General features: G+C 37.9%; 1 protein-coding gene across 1 annotated transcript in view; it reads right to left on the bottom strand.

Annotated features, from left to right (window-relative positions):
• The window catches only part of FAM219A (family with sequence similarity 219 member A), a 1804825-nt gene that overhangs the window by 141973 nt on the left and 1643055 nt on the right, over window positions 1-19797 (bottom strand). The gene's annotated exons all lie outside the window — the stretch shown is intronic.

Here is a 19797-nt window from a genome sequence, read left to right as displayed (position 1 = left end):
TTTTAAAAATACCTTCAGGAATACTTCATAAAATTGTATTTAGGCATGTGACTTTATAGTACACCTTAGAAATGCTGCCATCTCCTCCTCATTTTAAAAATACCTTCAGGAATACTTCATAAAATTGTATTTAGGCATGTGACTTTATAGTACACCTTAGAAATGCTGCCATCTCCTCCTCATTTTAAATACCTAGGGAATATGCACTGAAGCAAAATCTTTGTTTAGTTTGAGTTCATATGCTCCTATTCTTTTCACCTTTACTCAAGAATTTATAATGCCAGTGACTGCAACATCATAGCTACTACACAGCAATAACCCCACAAAAGAGTATGGTTTCTTACAGATCAAGTCACACAGCAGATGAAGTTAAATGAAACCTAGAAAAAAAGGTGCTGTCATCAAAATCTACAACCAGGAGCAAAGAGTAATTATATGCATGCATTCAACATATAACTAAAATTAACCTAAATTAACCTAATCATTATATAGTTCTGTTTTCTCAAACAATAGTTCTTCAGCCAAGAAATGGGAATACTGCATAATATAAAAACAAAAGTCATTTTGAATACATAAATTATTTTCCACCTGAATTCTTCTGTAAGATGTAAAAATAATTAAACATTTCTCAAATTAGTTCCCAAGGCTTAAAAGCAAATGGCTCTTTTGCTTCAGTAAGTATACTCCATCAAGCTATATCAAAATGCCATAGCTGCTTCTTTCTGTCAGTGGAATATAAACTGGTTGTTGTTTATGGATAATGAAAAAGCCATTACAGAATTAAGTGACAAAAGACATCAAAGTGTGACAATCTTAAATAAGCTGTTATGTGAAAACACTTTATGTAGTCTTCCCAGATTCCAAACAAAATACTTCCAAAGTAAGCATTTTAAAACGTTTAGAAATATACTATTAATGTGTTTATAAAAAGGAAACCCTATCAATGTGTCAGTATGAGAATGTTTTGATAAATGTTTTCATACATTTGGGTCACAAACCATTGTAAGGGAAAGTTGCACTGTAAACAGAACTCATCTAGTTACAGGTTTGCTGTTTTGTGGCTATGATGACACAACAGATGCTATACAATCCTGCATTTGTCCACATTTGTGCTTCTATGAGATGGTTACTGATCTTGCATGTACTATGATGCAGTGCACTGTACAGACAAACAGAGTAATATAGAGCACAGACACACAACCTTTTCCATTCCCGAACAGTTTCCAGATCAAGCCAGAATGAATCACATATTTGTGACAACTACGGGCATAGCTAAAAAGAAAACGTCTCAGGATTTCAACAGACTTTTTTCTGTGCTAAGATCCCGCATATACAAACCTGCATGTATACAGACATCATTAAACTAAATTGCTACCTAATTAAAGTAACGCAAATATATGATTTTATAAGGAGATATCATCGAACTTAGCATTACTAAGTTTCTACACAATATTTATTAAATATTTCGACATCTGCAAAAATACAGTTTTTATATATATATATATATATATATATATATATATATATATATATATATATATATATATATATATATATATATAAAATATATGTGTGTGTGTGTGTGTATATATATATATATATATATATATATATATATATATATATATATATATATATATATACATACATACACACACACACATACATATATATATATATATATATATATATATATATATATATATATATATGTGTATGTATAGGTGTGTGTGTGCAGGGCCAGATTTAGATGAAAAGAGGCCCTAGGCTATTCCACTTATGAGGCCCTTTCACCTCACATTTTTAAGTTTGTAAATTACTTGAGAGATAATAAAATACATCATTACTGTGATATATATCAATATGTTAAATGAAACATGTTGTGATTGGTACTAACCTTTATAAAAAATGTGGCACTGATAATAAATAAAAAAAAGTCGAGAACACTTATTTGGACATTTATTCTCAGTACCATATATAGTACTTGTAACAATAACTAATCAAACATAACACACAACATTTACAAAGAAACAAAATTCAAATAATGAAAATCTTTGACTACGAAAATAAAATACGCAATAAAAATTGTCATATTTTCTATCAAATTAAATTAAATATATTCAATACATTGAAGATTAAACCAAATTCAATTCAGATAAATTTATTTCATAATAATTCGCATTTAAAGTTTAAGTATGAATTATTATGAATTTTAAGTCTTAAACTAAACCAAAAATGGAACTTTATTCAAACAAAATCCAGATCACAAAAAAGAAAATATCAAATTGTATATCGTATTAAATTTTATGTTAATAGTTATTTTATTTAAGAACTGATTCAATCCAAGTATACATTTAAAACGAAATAGATTAGAAGAATTTCTTTCTAAACTTTTTCACGCAGAATTCTTCTATAAGTTCATCAAAATCTATTTTTCTGAAGGTCTCATTTTCGATGCACAAAATACTCAATGAAGACAACCTCGTCTGGGTCATTGTGCTTCTTAATTGATTTTTGATATTTTTAAGTCTTGAAAATGACCTTTCTCCAGTACAATTGGTGACTATTAAACTGAGAAACAGCCGTAAGATTGATTCCACGTTGGGGAAGGCCACTTGAATATTTTCTTTGAATATTATTTGATACAAGTCTGTATGCGACAATGTGGAATTTTTTGAAGGCTTATGCGTTTGTCTCACATATGTGTGGAAATGAAATAGTTCTTCAGTAAGATTTTGGTTGACATCTTCTGGGTATTCTTGCATTAACAGCTCAACACCTCTTTGAAGTTCTACCTTTGATAATGTAAGATCGGCAAGAAAGGAAAATATTTTCACTACATCATCATAAACAGAAGCTCTTCTTCCTAAATTTGATTCTAGTGCATCTAATATAGGAATAAATGATTTAATCCTAAATTTATCTCTTGAAGAGACTTCGTCTAAGGCATCAGTGTCAGATGAATTTTCGTAATTCCCTTGCCTTTTACTACTTATTATCCTTCTGGCAGTTCTATATTCAGTATTTGGCAACGTGTTTTTTGCTTGTTGCTCAAGTGCATCAAAATCTTCCCTAATTCCACGTAAAATATCCAAAAGTGACCTGTACCAATCTGCACAACTACTCAGTAAAATATTAGGGCTTTGAAGAATTTTATTTACTTTTGAAAAATGTCTCAGTATTCGACTCCAGAAATGGAGCATAAACACGAATTCAAATTGTTCCATCTTCTCTAAAAGATTGTTGGCCCTTAATCTAGTATCACCCTTTGTATTATTATCTGAATGTAAATAATTGAGTGCATCGGTGATATCATTGTAATTTTCTAAAATAGCTTCTGTAGCTTTTGCATGTGCCTCCCACCTAGTGTCTGATAAATATTTAGGCACTTTAGAATGAGGTTTCAAATGTGATTTCAGAACTGCCCATCTTTTTGTGGAAGACGAAAAAAAGATATAAACTTCGTTCACAACACCAAAAAAATTAACAGCATCAAGGCAACAATCAACAGCTGAACGACCTACTAAATTTAGAGTGACCAGCGCATAGAACAAATCTTGCAAACTTGTTTTTTTCGATAATTTTTTGCTGCATACCATTGTATCTACCAGCCATATTGGCTGCATTATCATAAGACTGTCCTCGGCATTTTCTGAAATCAATTTCAAGTTCAGTAGTGATATAGTTAAATACTAAATCAGCTATGCTTTCCCCTGAGTGATCTTTTAGCTCAAGGAAAGTTAAAAATCTCTCAGTTGGCAAACCGTCTTCAGGTGACACATCTAATAATTAAGGTCAACTGATCAGTATGAGATATGTCAGGAGTGGAATCTACTGAAAAGCTAAAATAGCCAGCCTTTTTCACTTCCACCACAATTGTGTCTTTCACTTTGCCATAAGTTGAATAATTTCCTCACATATAGTTTTAGACAGATATGAAGGTTTTCCTGAGCCAGTATTTCCATATCGATCGATATGATCTCTTAAAAATGGATAGAATTTTTGCTACTAGTTCTAGAAGACCAAAGTAATTGCCGTTATTTGGAGTTCCAAACTTTTCATCGTCTCCTCTAAATGGTAAGCCTCGCTCTGCAAGAGTGCAAATTGCAGCGAAAACTCTTTCTATAACGTAACGCGAGTATTGCTGCTCTTTTCTTATTTCTTCCTCTAGCTTTGAAGTTAGTTTTCCCTTTTGCTCTTAAGTACGTTAACATAGCATTCCTATGATTTTCCGAATTTTCATGAGTTTGAATGATAGCAGGGTTTTTCCAATCATTAAACCCTTCAGAAGTTAATGCTGTTGCAGAAGATGCAATATTTGGAAAGAGTTTACAAACAAAGCAAAAAATGCGGCCTTTTGAGGGAGAGTACGCAAGCCATTCTAGGGTATATTTTTCTCCATTGGCTTTTGTTGAATAAAAAATTGCTTTTGTACAAAATCTGGACTGATTCTTATATTCTCGCTTAGAATTTAAAAATGGTCCACAGTGATACTGAACTTGAGAAGGGCCCTTCTCTACCCAATATGATGCATCATTTTGTGATAAATTTGTCCACAAGCCAACATCTGTTACAGTAGACATATATTTGACATCACTATCTAAATTTGCAACATCTTGAACATGGTGTTTCTCATTAGGTGTCTGAAAAAAATTCTGAATATTCGTATTATTTTCTTGTGGCTCATTTGTATATTCGTGTTCAGTAAGTTGCTCTAAAATTAGTTCCATATTTTCACTTTGAGTTGGTGCAACGGCCGTGTCCTCACGTACAACGTGCTGCATTGCTTCCAATTGAGTAGTACTAGTTGGCACATGCATGTAAGCAGTAATCGGTGTTAGCTTCTTTGCCTCATACTCTTGTAGCTTCTTTTTCTTGCATTTGCAAGCGCCACTTTCAAATCTTTTACTCATTCTTAGATTAGAATCTAGAACAAAATATTTGAGTTATTAATTATTGTGCATAAATAAGATGAAGATATTGTCACAAAATTTTTCAATAGTCTATAAACACTTCACTAAAGTATTGAACCTACTGAACTCAAAAGGCGAGAATCAAATGATTGTGTACGCAATCCTAAAATAAGAATCTTTTCTAATAACATTAACACGTGTTTCATATTATCGAAGTAACACGAATATAACCGAACGTCGGGATATCAATAGGTCTGTTCGTTTGTCTGTTCCAATCTACACCAATCTGCACTTTATTTATGCAAGAACAAACCAGAGCTTAGTAGCATAAGGCACGTCAATATTTTCCATAGCAATCAGTGAACGTATGAACTATACTTTGGTGCAATCTAGTATATACAAACGAACAGACCCAATGAGCCGAACGCGTTGATTAACCAATACATTTTTATGTTTGTTTATTAGTCATATGCGTAGAATTTCTCCTTATTTTCGGTTCAGTGTTTTAGTGTTCACTGTTTTTAGAATAGTGTAATTTTAATTTTGCTAACAATTTGAATGTAGGCCCCTCTTGATCTTGAGGCCCTAGGCTGAAGCCTAGTTAGCCTATAGGAAAATCCGGCCCTGTGTGTGTGTTTGTAAAATCAGAGTAATAGCTGAATATGAATTAAATGCATAGGGAAAAAAAAGTGACATATACACAAACAAACTGTGACAGCAAATAAGGGTGGGGTAAAACAAACTGCACTCACCTACAAGTGCAAGTAAAATTATACAATACAGTGTATTTAATGTTCAAAAATATGAATGCTGATTGAACAGACCAATCAGCGACTCCATATCTGATGTTTCACATGGAAAGAAATCCAGCTACAAGAATCGTCTCCACTCTGCTAAACAGAGATTGTAAACTTTAAAATTCAGGTACTCACCCCTCCCTTTCACTGCAAAAAATGCTGTTATGCAGTGTGATACAAGTTAAAAAAAAAAAAAAAATGGAAGACATTGATGCCCCTGTAGAGAAGCTCTTACTATACTATCTTTCACTGTTAAAAACTATTTAACAGCATACCTCTCAACCATATGAATTCCTCGGTATTTATCAGTTTTGAGGACAAAATAATGGGGTGCCATGAATTCCCCAGTGGCCCCTTTAATTCCCGATTTTTTTTTCTAATGTATATAACTTTAAGTGTACAGATGACATCACCATGCATCACCAGTGTACACTGGAATGCATGATGACTGCCTGTCACACTCCCAGAGATGTGAGACTCGGAGATTTCAAAAAGTTAAAAAAAAAACTTCAGTTGTTTACAGCCGCTGACTTGCAGGCAGCTAAGCTTATGGGGAACTACTCTCACTATCTACAGCAGATTTGTTAAAGGAAAGAATTCAGTGCTGGTGTCAGTGACATGACATTAATCATTTGTAAAGGTATATTTTTTTTTTTGGCGGGGCTACATCCTTGACTGTCATATCGCCATACTTAGCCCTTGATAAGTACTAATTTACAGCCAGTGGCGGTATTGGTGTATTACTTTATGAGATGATGGAGACTGTTCAATCGACTCTTTTTAAAGGACCATGGAGATGAATGTTTTCCTTTGTAGCAACATATCTAGTAAGTATTACAGCTCACACATTTTTCTTTAGCAATGAAAAGGGCATCAAGGATTTTAGACTATTTTATGACTTTTTGTAATTCTATGTACGTATTTGTATTTGTTCTGTCCACGAAGAGGTTATGATTTAAATTACGTTAGCTTTCCTGAGGCAAATGGTTTTCTGTTGGTGTTGTTCAGTCTCCATGTTTCTGAAAATGTCTATGCGGTCTCAGGAAGTCAATGAGTTTATGTGCAGGCAGAAAATGAAACTTTTTTTAAGCGAGTACATATTTGTTGCAAATACAGCATTGACAAGGGCATCAAGGTTTTTAGATGATTTTATAAGTTTTCATAATACTACGTACGTATTTGTATTTTTTATGTCCATGAAGAGGTAAGGATTTAAATTACATTAGCTTTCCTGAGACAAATGGTCTTCTGTTGGTGTTCAGTCTCAAGTGTTTCTGAAAATGTCTATGTGGTCTCACGAAGTCAGTGAGTTTATGTGCATGCAGAAAATGAAACTTTTTAAAGCGAGTACGTATTTGTCTCAAATATATAACAATTGCAATTCTTAAATAAAATATCCCAAGGATTTATTTTATAAAAATATAAGACTAAAACAGAGTAGAAATGAATATTAGTACTACCAAACTAAAAACGTTTTCTTAAAACCAAGTAGTATGGTAATATTATTTACATATTATGTTGATATTGAGGAATGGTGTCTGTGGTTTCAAAATCTGCTTTCATATACCACGGGGAAGCATGCAACTTCAGCTGGGGAATCCTAGTAGTCAGCAATGCACATGTTGGAGTCCTAAACCAGTCCCTTCAGGAACTATGCAAATGTCCCAGAAACAACACTGAACAAAATCTATCAGCCAAAGGTGTAACCTATTACTAATAGCTACACTACGCTGAAGACTAGAGTTAAATAGTGTGTGTCAGCATCAGACGATTGGGGTTAATGGAACATCTGAGCAATGACTATATAATGCACTAGGTCATCACAGCAGAAACTGAGTGCATACTCCAGCTACAGATGATCAGATTGGCTTAGAGGAGAGTTGAAGCTTGCCCGCTTACTCGAGGTTACCTGAATTAAGCTCTGTTGGTGCTCCGCTTCAAAGCGCTTCCAAGTACTCCCACCTTGTGCAGTGAGCAGTTAGTCATTATGCATAGGCAAACAGTGTCTTTGCTTTAATTAGCACAGGAACTAGCTCTGATCGCCACTTGACAGCTCTATTCCGGCTCTATTCAGGCCACCCCAAGACTTGTCTGTTCACTGTGATGGCAACTGTCCAGACAGCCTTTCCTATACATTGATAACCGTACAGCCTTTTGATGATCCTTCACCCCATGTAGTGACTGCCTGTCTATGTTTTAATGCCCAGTCACTGGTCCTTAAGCCTGGTGCCCTCCGGTTGCACACTGGCATACCATACAGTCCTCCCAGCTTTCTAATGTTTACACGCAGAGCAATAGCCAATCTAAGGCCAGGGACAGAATCCTGTTACCTTAACTGTAAAGAGAATTCAGAATGCATTGATCCAGTTGCGATGCTCATCATCAGTATACAGGAATTCTGCGCCGTGAGACAATCTTTTGCAACATCCAGAAAGATTCTTGTAGTGCTGGACTGACAATTGTTACAGTTCGCAATGGCTGTTTTTCTCCTCTGTTTTTTGTTGCTTCTGAAGGGGACTGGGCATTACAAAATGTGGAGGAAGGACAGTATTTTCATACTTGCCCCCACATTTCTCTTTCCCCTTCTCTGTACCCAATGCATGATTCCACTCGCACTCCTTAAAGCACTGAGCCAAGGCAACCAGCATACAAAACAGCTGACAATCTTACAGACAGCAAATCAAAATAAACTAGAGGAAGGGTGTATGTGCATATCATGTGAGTATGTGTGTGTTGGGGGAGGGGGAACACTAACAAATTCTGAAAAAGCTGCAACATTTCCAGCAAACAAAGCAATGCATCCATCCAGCATGCATGGCTATAGGTATACCTTCATAACAGCAAGTCTTTTGTACCAAGGGTAAACTGACTAATCTATATAAGCCATAAATGTTAGTGCTCAGAATATGCTATAAGTGCTACATATTTGTGTATTGTACATGCTGTTATCACACAGTGTGGATAGTTGCTAGAACAACAGGCTTTGCAATATTATGTATTTTCTGAGGGATATAAAGTCTGAAATTCAAATGGCTGCCATTATTTATTGTTGTTTAGTGACTTCAATCTTCATGTTGGTATACCACAATTCCACTGGAGTGGGGGGGGGGCTACATGATTATATATGCAAATGTTATGTTAATCAGCATCTCGATTTTTGGCCAGTTGTACCTATGTTTCATGGGCCTTTGTCCAGATTTGTCATGTTCCCAGTTTAACAGGTATGTTTAAGAGCTACTGGCTGCAATGAATCATATATTAAGAGAAAAAAAAACAGAAACTAAAAGCCATATGCCCGATGTCAGCATGAACACATGCTCAGTAGTTTGTTTTTGTTCACCCCGCAATAGAAACATTGCAGGAAAACAGTAAAGTGCAGTTATACAATGACATTATTTAAGAAAGGTAAGTCATTTCTTTTTTAAATAATGTCATTGTTTAACAGCAATAACCCAATCCTGGATGTGGGTTTCACAGGATTTACTTATGGCTGGCTTTGTTTGATCACTAGGGCTTTAACCTTGTGATCAAACTGTGCCAACCGTGAGCTAATCCTGTGATGCCCACACCCAGTCATGTCAACAAATATCAAGCAATTAAAACATTATAGGGACTGAGCATTGGTTGCCTGCAACTCAGAGCAAGCTGTTTTCACATGGCAAAAACAAATGATTCAAGCACTCTGAAAGTGACTCAGAGCCACAGGTCTGCCTGCCATACGACTCAGCTTTGCATTCTGAGATGACTGCTGCACACCTGCACTTTCATGCATGAACTAAGTGAACAGCATAGTCAAGAAGCTGCTGTAGCTTCTCTGCACACCTAATTTATGTAACATCTGCACTCTCTTATTTTTAATGAAATTCTAAACTCAGCTTTACGCAAGACTCTTCTTGTAATATACCACATTGTCAGGTTACATTACATTAACCCAATGACAGAAGACGACAATAATACTATCTAGTCTGTCCATCAAATACATTTCACTTTCCATATAGTTTTCATTCCTTTCCTTCCTCATGCTTTCTTCTCCTGTTTGATATCCTCTTGAATTCCTCTGCCGATTTCCATTTCACTTTCCATTCTGGTAGTCCAGTCCAAAAGTCCACAACGTTCTCTATGAAGAAATGTTTGCAGAGATCCTAGAAGTAGATAGTCCCCCACAATATGATGTCTGAACTTAATCTTCTCTTCCCATTCAAGATGACTTCTATATGTCTCTCTGACATGATCATATGTACCCATATAGTATTTTCATAGTCTCTCCTAGTCACTAGTGAAAAGAGCTTTAGTTCCTCCATATTCTGGTCATTTCCTTTCCCCTCCATCTCATACCTTCTCCTGGAGGCTTTTCTCTACCCTCTTTCCAGTAGCCTAATGTCCCATTGCTTGCATGGCCCCCAGAAATGTATACAGTTCTTCAGGTGTGGTCTGACCAAGGCCCTGTAGAGTTGAATCATTACCTTTTTGTTTCTGGAATTTTATCACTTATCACGCAGCTCTGTAGTGGCCTCTCACTCTGCTCCTAGTGGTCCATTCCAGGTGACATCAAACCCCTCAAATCCTTTGCATCACTGTTCTAAGCTGGTGCCATTGCCACCATGACACTTCCTATAATGGGTTTTGTGGCCTATCTGCAGTACTCTGCATTTGTTTGCACTGAAACTCCAACAGCACCCCTTTTCCCACTTGGTTAACTTTTCTAAATCCCACCTTAGCCTCTTCACCCCATGTTCTACTGCTCCTCCTGGCTTTGTGCCACCAGCAAATAGGCTGATGTTGTTCTCAGTTTATTCAGATATGTCAGAAACAAGCACAATGAAGAGTACTGTATCTTACACCACTAGTCACTTCCCTTTTTCCTGAAAGAATCCCTCTCACCACAGCCTTCTATGTCACACCATTCAAGCATGCAACAATTTATTTCCTCAGCCTTGGTACTAATCCCCCACAGTCTACCTATCAGGTAACTCATTAGGACCACGAGACAAAGGGCTTTTCAGAGAAAAGATAGATGACTTCAGCTTGCAATTCTAGGTTAAGTTCATCATAAACCCTACTATAAAAGTGGATCACGTCTGACTGATAGGTCTTTCTGGTCCTAAACCCATGAACGTTATAGACCCAGACACTGCTGTCCTCTAGGAACACACCAACCTTTCTCTTAAGGTTGTCTCCATGACCTTCCCTGCTAAGGTACCAGGTCTGTAGTTGCTCTGAATCTTTCTTGCATTGGCCCTCATACAAGGATACTCAACCTGCTATTCTTCATCCCTTAGCACTTATGTAATAACCAGTGATCTGTTGAAGATCTCTTTCTAGTGGGTCTGCTAACTAATATGCCAGATTCCTGGGAATTCTTCCTGATAGCCTACCAGGCCAGTGTGCCTTATTTTCCATAAGCAAAGATAGTTCCCTTCTGCACCTTCTCCCTCTCCATCACTGCTTTCCATATTTTGTCCTGCTTGTCAGATGGCATGGCTCCCTCCTCTGGTTTTCTTTGTGAAGATTGAAGTAAAGCATTCACTCATTACCTCATTTTTTCCAAGTCTTGTTTGCTCTCCTTCCTACCTCTGTTATGGCTAGCCAGATCTGTCTGGCCCGTCCTCCTTTCTGCTATACTCCTTCCCCTTCATAAACTCTTCTGCCCACATCCTTTCAGCTTGTAAATTTGCTGCTCTTTCTCACATATGTTGCTCTTCAGCTAGCCTTGTTCCTTTCTGCCTCCTCCACCTCCACATATTTCTTCCTCTCCCCTTCTATGTACTGAATGTGACCCTTGTACGAAGGCAAATGCAAAAATGATCCAGGGAAACTACAGACCTTGTACCTTAGCAGGGAAGTTCATGGACAAACGAGATGGCCCATGCACAAGGTTTGATCCTGACCTCTAGCCAATGCCTGTTTGGAATTTGCATGTTCTCCCTGTGTCTCTGTGGGTTCCTCCCACCTCTGAAAAATCATGTGGATTGTTTCCATCTCAAATGCATCAATGAATGGAGCTGTGGGCAGCAGCACAGACTCTACATGGTGCCCTGGGGGGAACAGTTGTACAGACCAACTGCTCTGGGCATCTACTGTGGTGTGCAGTATACTCAAGATAGAAGAACACAAATCACAGACTGTGTGCCATGGCAGGGATAGGCACTCAGTGGTGTAAATAAGGGTCTAGGTGATTTGGTCTTGTTGACTAATGTCGCAAAAATGGGCATGGTTAATTATCGGTAATAAGCTGATTGAGGACTCAGCCTACTCCAGTCTAGGCCAGTGTCCAGTTGCATACCCTGGGATACCTAGGACAGCTCTGTTGAGGAAAAGTTGAACGTAAAACCAATCAACCTGCCAGAATTGCTATACACAATGTAGGTTCACTGACAGGGCACAATGGTATGGAGGAGGCTGGATATCCTATGCATCCAAGAGAAAAGATGGAAGGAAAGTGCAACTTCGCTTGGGATCCAGAGTCTACTACTCAGGAGGAAGACAGTCTAGAAATGGTGTTGGAACTGTGGTGAGAGACAGGCTTCAGAAGGCAGTGAGGGATGTCATCATAATTAGTGTCAAATTCATGTCAATCACACTCCAGTGTAATGATAGGGTAGTATTTAAAATCATAGCCTATGCCCAACATTGTGAAAGTGAGGAAAACAGTGCATTGATACCTCTCAACTGTACAGATTTTCGCAGAATGTCCAGATTTTTGCCTCATATTTTTGGTGTGTTTCTCCTAAGATCTGTACCTTTCTGGCAAATAGCTGAGGATTGAAGTAATTAAATAATGACAAACATTTGAGTTTAAGACTCCAAATCCTTCAGAAAATTCATGCTAATGCAAAACCTATTTTGTAAGAGCAATATTTAAAATCTGCCCCTATTTGTCCCCCATCATTTTAGGCTTTGTCTAGATTTTTTGCTGTAAGAGGTTGAGAGGTATGGTGCATTCATACAGCAGCTGAAGGACCTATTAGATAAAGCAGGACAACATGAATTGATGTTGATAATGGCTGACTTGAATGCACATGCTGGGACAGAAAGAACAAGATATGAAGACTGCATGGGGCCAAATGAGTGAAGCAACATTAAAAAAGGCGAGGCCATTCTAGACTGCTATCTGGCAAATGATTTGAAAGTAGCCAACACATGGTCTCAGTTAAGACAGTGGTAATGGCAGCAAATTTGAGAAATCAGAAGAAGCTGAAATTTGAGATAGAAGGCAAACGAGTGGAACAGGTTAACAGCTTCAGGTATCTGGGAGGGGTGGTTGAGGAGAAGAGAAGACTGAATGAAGAGGTCAAAGCTAGAATCAGTAGGGCTGCAGCCATCTGGCACTGAGTGTCAGGTGTAGTACATGACAGAAGAATGCCAAGGAAGCTGAAAAGTAATGTTTACAAAACAGAGGTGCAACCAGTACTACTCTATGGTACAGAAATCTGGGCAGTAAAGGCAGAGCAGACGAAGAAGCTAGAAGTGATGGAAATGAAATGTCTGAGATGGGTGGGGTAGGATGCACACTGTGGGACAGACAAAGAAATGAGGATTTAAGAGCAGAAGCCAAAGTAGCTCCAATCACAGAAAAGATCAAAGAGAATCCAACAAAGTGACCCACCAGGAGTTAAAGGTCCACTGCAGCAAAAACAATGAAAGTAAAATAAACGAACAGGGTAGACCACCAGGCTTAGATTCGTAATCCAAAATTTTTATTCCACACAGAGCAGAAACATAGCGCTTTCGGGAACAAAACACCCTTCATCAGACAAATTACTAGTAACTCTAAAACATATTTAAATATATGCACTCTTCCAATCAAAAGAGAAAACCAATTTAACATTTAAAATACATTTAAAATATGTCAATTAATTAAAAATGAGGCCTACGTCTACTTAAAATGGGCTTCAATGGTACCATATCATTCAAGCCAGGGGGTCTATCAGCTCCTAACTCAATAATCCATCTTATCTCAAAACATTCAGTAAGGCTCTTGAAATCCCCCCCCTCTTGAATTAATCCTGACCTCCTGCAAAACCCGAAAAGTAAACCAATGTCCTTCATTACCTTTTATATGTTGAAATAACGTATTTTGTTCCCTTTTTAACAAGATATCAAAAAGATGTTTGAATATCCTGGCCTTAAACTTGCAATTAGTCTTCCCCACGTAAAACGAATTGCAACGTTGACAGTTGGCCAAATGTATTAAATTCTCTGTGTTGCAATTAGCCACGGGGTTCGGACTATAAGTCGTATGCTTTATAGGATGAATAAAAACCTAATTTGTGGTTATATACTTGCACGCCTTACAATTCAAACAAGGATAAGTTCCTTTCCTATCACTATGAATTATGAAACTATCAAACTGCCTAAAGGGATCTCTGTCACAAAGCAATTATTTCAAATTAGGTTTCTTTCTATATGTGAACCTAGGTTCATCACCTACTATGCTTTTTAAGCTATCATCTGTTTTTAGAATACCCCAGTTTTCCCTAATAACTTCATTCACCTGTTTATTAATGACTACAATAAGTTAAACACAAATTCATCTTACTCTTATTACCATTGAAAGACATCCCCCTATTTCCTGTCTCAATCATACTCCTTTTATTGCTCACACCCTGTTTCTAAAACCATGGTGCCCCCATTTCCTTTCTTTGCTGGGTCACTTCCAGTACGCCTTTTTCTATCTCATGCCCCTTATATCCTCTCACTTTAAGTCTTTCAGAAAACTTAAATAATTTGTCCGAGAGCTCTCCATCTTCCGTATACAGTCTGGAGAGTCTCAGGGCCTGCCCCTTAATAATATTATTAGTACTATAACCAGGATGCATACTATCCTTAGTCAATGTAACATTTTTTCCAGCAGTCTTTTTGAAACACTTTTGTCTTGAAACCATCAGATGTGAGCTCCAGACATACATGCAGAAAGTCTATACTGTTCTTAGAGAAATTTAAAGTAAACCTTAGGAAGTCTGTAGTAGATTCTAAATACCCTTGAAAATCATGTAAGGAATCAACAGAACCCTTCCACAATAAAAAAATGTCAACAAAACGACCATAAAAAATGATCGACTGCTTCCATAAATGCTGACACCTTATGAGGACATCATCCTCCCACTGGGCTAACACAATGTTAGCATAAGAATTGGCACAGGGGGTACCCATGGCTACCCCCTGTTTCTGCCAAAAATAAGTTGAGCCAAACATAAAAATGTTGTTCTCAAGGGTCAATTCTAAAAAACACATAATTTGCAGAATCACCTCTTTACTGAAGCAATTACTGACACTTAAAAACCTCTTTACCGCTGACAACCCAAAATCATTAGGTATTACAGTAAAGAGTTTTTTCACCTCATTTATAACCATCATAATCTCTTCAGTTACTTGCAATCCCTCAGTAAATTTATATAACCTAGTTAAAAAGTCTCCCGTGTCTCTTAACACTCTATCAATCTTGGGAACAACTTTCTTAAATTTAGATTCAACCCAAATGGAACATAACTCAGCAGCCCAGCCCCTGCCTGAAACAATGGGCCGAAAGGGAGGATAACTCAAATCCTTATGTATTTTAGGTAAGGATTTAAAAATAGGTATAACAGCATTGGGGACATGAACAAAATCAAAAATATCTTCTTCAATAATACCATTGTTCCTACAGTCAGACAAAGCATCTGATGTTTGAATTATATGTACTCGTCAGTTGGCTGCAGCCCCACTGATTCTAGCTTTGACCTCTTTATTCAATCTTCTCTTCTCCTCATCCACCCCTCCCAGATACTTTATGTTCTGTGTGGAATAAAAATTTTGGATTACAAATCTAAGCCTGGTGGTCTACGCTGTTGGTTTATTTTAAGATCAAAGAGAACAGATTATGGTGGTTCGGGCACATGTGCAGAAAAGCAGAAGACAATCTGGTGAAGAAGATTTGGGACAGACAGGAAAAATGTAAGGGGAAACAAGGGTGTCCAGCAGAGAGGTATCTGGATTGTGTGAGAGAAGATCTGCAACAGTCAGGCAGAAGTATAGCACTGACTCGAGAGAGATGCTGGCAGTTAACACGATACCTTGGCCCCATGCAGAAAAATGGGAAAAGAAAGTTGATGACAATGATTTGGACCTTGCTTATTAATCTCACATTTTTGTGTTGCCATTTTGGCCTTTTCCATTTTTTTGTCTTACTTTCACCACTCTCAAGCCTTGCTGCCTTGCTCAATTTGACTGCAGTCTCAAAACTTGCCAGTGCCTTTTCCCCCCAGCTCAGCATATTCTACTCTCCTAAAAGCCCACATCACTGTCTTTGTTTTTCTGTTCTTAAATCTCCCCAATAAAAAAATGCAAAGCAGAAAAAAGGGGTCCCAGCTCCAGACCATACTGAAAAGTACTACACTGCCAAATGCTGCTGTTCAAAATCATTTTTCAATACCATACCTTACTCATCTATTGTTTTAAAATGCAATACAAAATGTCATAGCTCAACTTGCAACCCCCACCCCCGGGTTAGAGAAGTACAGCTTGGGTGTTTCAAAATAACAATTATTTAGCATCATACCCTTAGAATATGTGCTCCATCTGATAAAATGCAAAACAGAATGTCAAGGCTTCAGTTAGATAAGTACTGATATGCCAAATGCTGCCTTCTGGATTTAGTTTAAAATATATACATATGCAGATAGGTTCACAGGTGTGTACTAGGCTAATGACCACAATGGCCTTTTTATGCCTAGCCATGCATCCTAAATCTTTGATAAGTTCTGGTACCTGAGATAAGTATAAGCAGGGGCTTGGGAGATTAAACATTTACAAGCAGGGGCCTGGAAGATGAATCATTTATAGGCTGTCTATGTCCATATACACAAATATGCCAAACCAGCGATGAATTTGCTGTTCCCTACCCAATAGTCCAAGTTGCATTTGAATTGAGTTAAGGAGGAACACTCCTTCTTATGGATGTAGAGGAGCTTGTCCCAGAGAAGGGGTAGTCTCCGGGATACATACCTGTCTCTCCAGCAGGTCCTATTTATATCACAGTCAAAGTTTAAGTCTTTAGAATGGGTAATTCTGGTGCTGTTTGTTTTGAGGATATGCAAGAGGTCCATTAGGGTGGGATCTGACAATGCCATGTATGGCAAATGCACACAAAAACATATAAAGAATCCCATAAAACCAACACACACACACACACACAAAAAACAGGCCATTCATAGATATGCACTCATGCTGGTTTGCTGTCAAACAGATATTTATTGGCTATTATCAAGCAATTTCTTAAAGTATAACATGTGAATTGGACTAAAACTAAACAAAGAAATGGACTACTTTTTAAAAGACCGGAAATCAAATACAAATTTTCTTTAGAAAAATGCAATAAAGCATAAAAAAAGCTCATAGCATCCCTGGGCAGTATCTATTATACTATAATGCACATTCTTTTGGTCCATATTTATACATTCGTATCAGTGCATGTACACAAACACACACCCACACATACGCAAATGGGTACATACGTATCTATCTATTATGTATATCTATATCTCTCTCTCTCTCTATATATATATATATATGTATATATATATATATATATATATATATATATATACACACAGAGATACAGATATGAATACATTATATACTACTGTACATATTATATACAACAGATATTCAACAAATATAAATTTTATGTGAGTTTGGCTTAATGGTTAAGGTGTTTACCTTACAGACACAAGATGCAAGGCTTGATTCTCACATGGGGTAATTGGCTTGGCATAAAATGGTTCTCAAGCGCAGTTAGCCTAGTACTAACCCTATGAACCTATGTGTGTGTGAATAAACGTGTTTTTTATTGTTTTTTTGTTTTTTTTTAAAGACGATACTACATTTGCAATAAAATCTGAGAGCTATAGCACTTTGTGTGTGGTCTAAACTGTAGCAACTGCTTCCTAGCAGTTTGCTGCAGTTCAAAAGTAAAAAAATTTAAAACGAGTGCCATAGCACTCTGTGCAGGCAGGATATAAATTATAGCAACTGTTTGCTACAGTTAAAAAAAAAAAAAATATATATATATATATATATATATATATATATATATATATATATACGTATTATTTTTAAGAAAAACATAAGAGCTGTAGTGCTCCATGCAGGCCGGGTATAAACTGTAGCAACTGTTTACTAAATTTGTAGCAAACAGTTTGCTACAGTTTAAATGAATAAAATATTTTTAATTAAATATGTTGAAGGAGGGTTGGGGGACAGGGCAAACAACATGAATGGCTGAGGCAGGCAGGGGTGGGGGGGTGGGGTGGGAGGTTGTGTCCTGCATCTGGCTTCCTGTTTTTTTTTTGTCTTCAATGGAAGAGCTGGGGAAGTAGATCTAATTGTAATAAGCTGACCACTTACAATGTAGAGATCAGCTTATAGGTTCATAGGTAGGTGCTAGGCTATCTGCCCGAGGGCATTTATAAGCCTAGCCAGAGTGTGTCAGCTTTTGTGGTCCCATTGATTAATTAACTGAGCCTCTGTCAAGAAGAGCCAATGAAGTGATCCCAAGGGTGTATTTTCTGTTATCCATCCACTCGTCAAGGTTTCTCTTGTAGAGTGTTAGTGAGGGGCTCTGCCTAATGTAGTTAGGAATTTTGTTCCAAAGCATGGGGAGTCTCTGTGACAGGAATCTATCCCTCCAGCATGTTCTATTTATTGTTGTGGTGAGATTTAGCTCACTACAGTGAGTGGCCCACAGTGACTTGGCTTTCTTTAGGTGGAGCATTTCCATCAATTCTGAGTTGGACATGGCTTTGTAAGTCAGGCAGAGATCACCTCTGAGTAAGTGATATGCCACTGAGTACAGCCGGAGTTTTTCCAGTTGGGCTGCATAGGACATATGTTTGAGGCCAGTAATCCTCTTGGTGAGGTACTTTTGTGGTCTTTCCAGCTGTTGGAAGTGTCTTGTGAGGTACATCCCAAATGGGACATTGTACTCTATGATGGGTCTGATGAGTGACGAGCAGAGGGGCACTATAACCTCTTTATTTCTACATGCGAACCCTTTAGTAATTAGATGGTCTACATAGAAGGATTTCCTAACTACTTTGGCAATATGATTGTCAAAGGAAAGATTACTATCTACCTTGGTCCCCAGATCTCTTATTACCTCTTCTGTATTAAGGGGGCTGCCACCTATGTGGTAATTCATGGGTGTTTTGTTTTTCCCAAACGGGATGACTATGCATTTTTTGGCATTTAGCTTGAGACCATGACTTTGACATCAGGTGTCCGTTTCAGTAAGGCCCTTTTGGAGAATGTCCGTGTCAGCCGGAGAGTCAATTATGGCTCCCAGTTTGCAGTCATCGACGAACTTGGTTAGCCATAGTCCTCCTGTGTTTGCCTGTACTTCTGAGAAGTATATGCCGAACAGTAGGGGTCCCGGGACCAAGCCTTGTGGGACACCACTTGTGACTGGTTTAGAGTCGGACCAGGAGCCCACTATTCTTACCGTGTGAGTTCTGTCTGTAAGCCAGTTGGCAACCCATCTCTTGACATAGGGGTTTATGTTCAGGCTGGTGAGTTTTTCTATAATTCCTGAGTGGGGAATGGTGTCAAAAGCCTTGGAGAGGTCAAGGTAGACTGTGTGAACCACCTTCCCCTCATCTATCGCCTTGGTGACTGTCTCAAAGAAATCAACCAGGTTTAGTAGGCATGATCTGCCCTTAACAAAGCCAAACTGGGTCAGGTCAAGTGTTTGGAGGTTCCCAATGTCTTTGTTAATGAGTTCCATGATGATGCATTCCATAGCCTTGCAGACCAGACCAGGCTAGTCAGGCGTATGGATCGACAGTAACCAGGGTCAGTTGTGGTCCCTCCTTTGTGGAGTGGAATAACCACTGCTGTGCGCCATTCTATGGGCATGTAGCCTGTGGAGAGGCTGAGGTTGAACAGTGTGTTTAGGTGGGGGGTTAGTTCGTTCTGCAGTTCGTGCAAGACGCAGCCTGGGACACCATCTGGCCCCATTGACACTGTGCTTTTGGCTTTTGAAAGGGCTGTTTTCACCTGTGCGTCTGTGATTTCCAGGACACTACACTTTATGACAGTGAAGTGCTTTTTTT

The sequence above is a fragment of the Protopterus annectens genome, chromosome 1.part1 (genome assembly GCF_019279795.1).
Source record: "Protopterus annectens isolate FY-2018-M chromosome 1.part1, PAN1.0, whole genome shotgun sequence".
NCBI classification, from domain to species: Eukaryota; Metazoa; Chordata; order Ceratodontiformes; family Protopteridae; genus Protopterus; species Protopterus annectens.
This window is presented reverse-complemented; position numbering and strand designations above follow the sequence as displayed.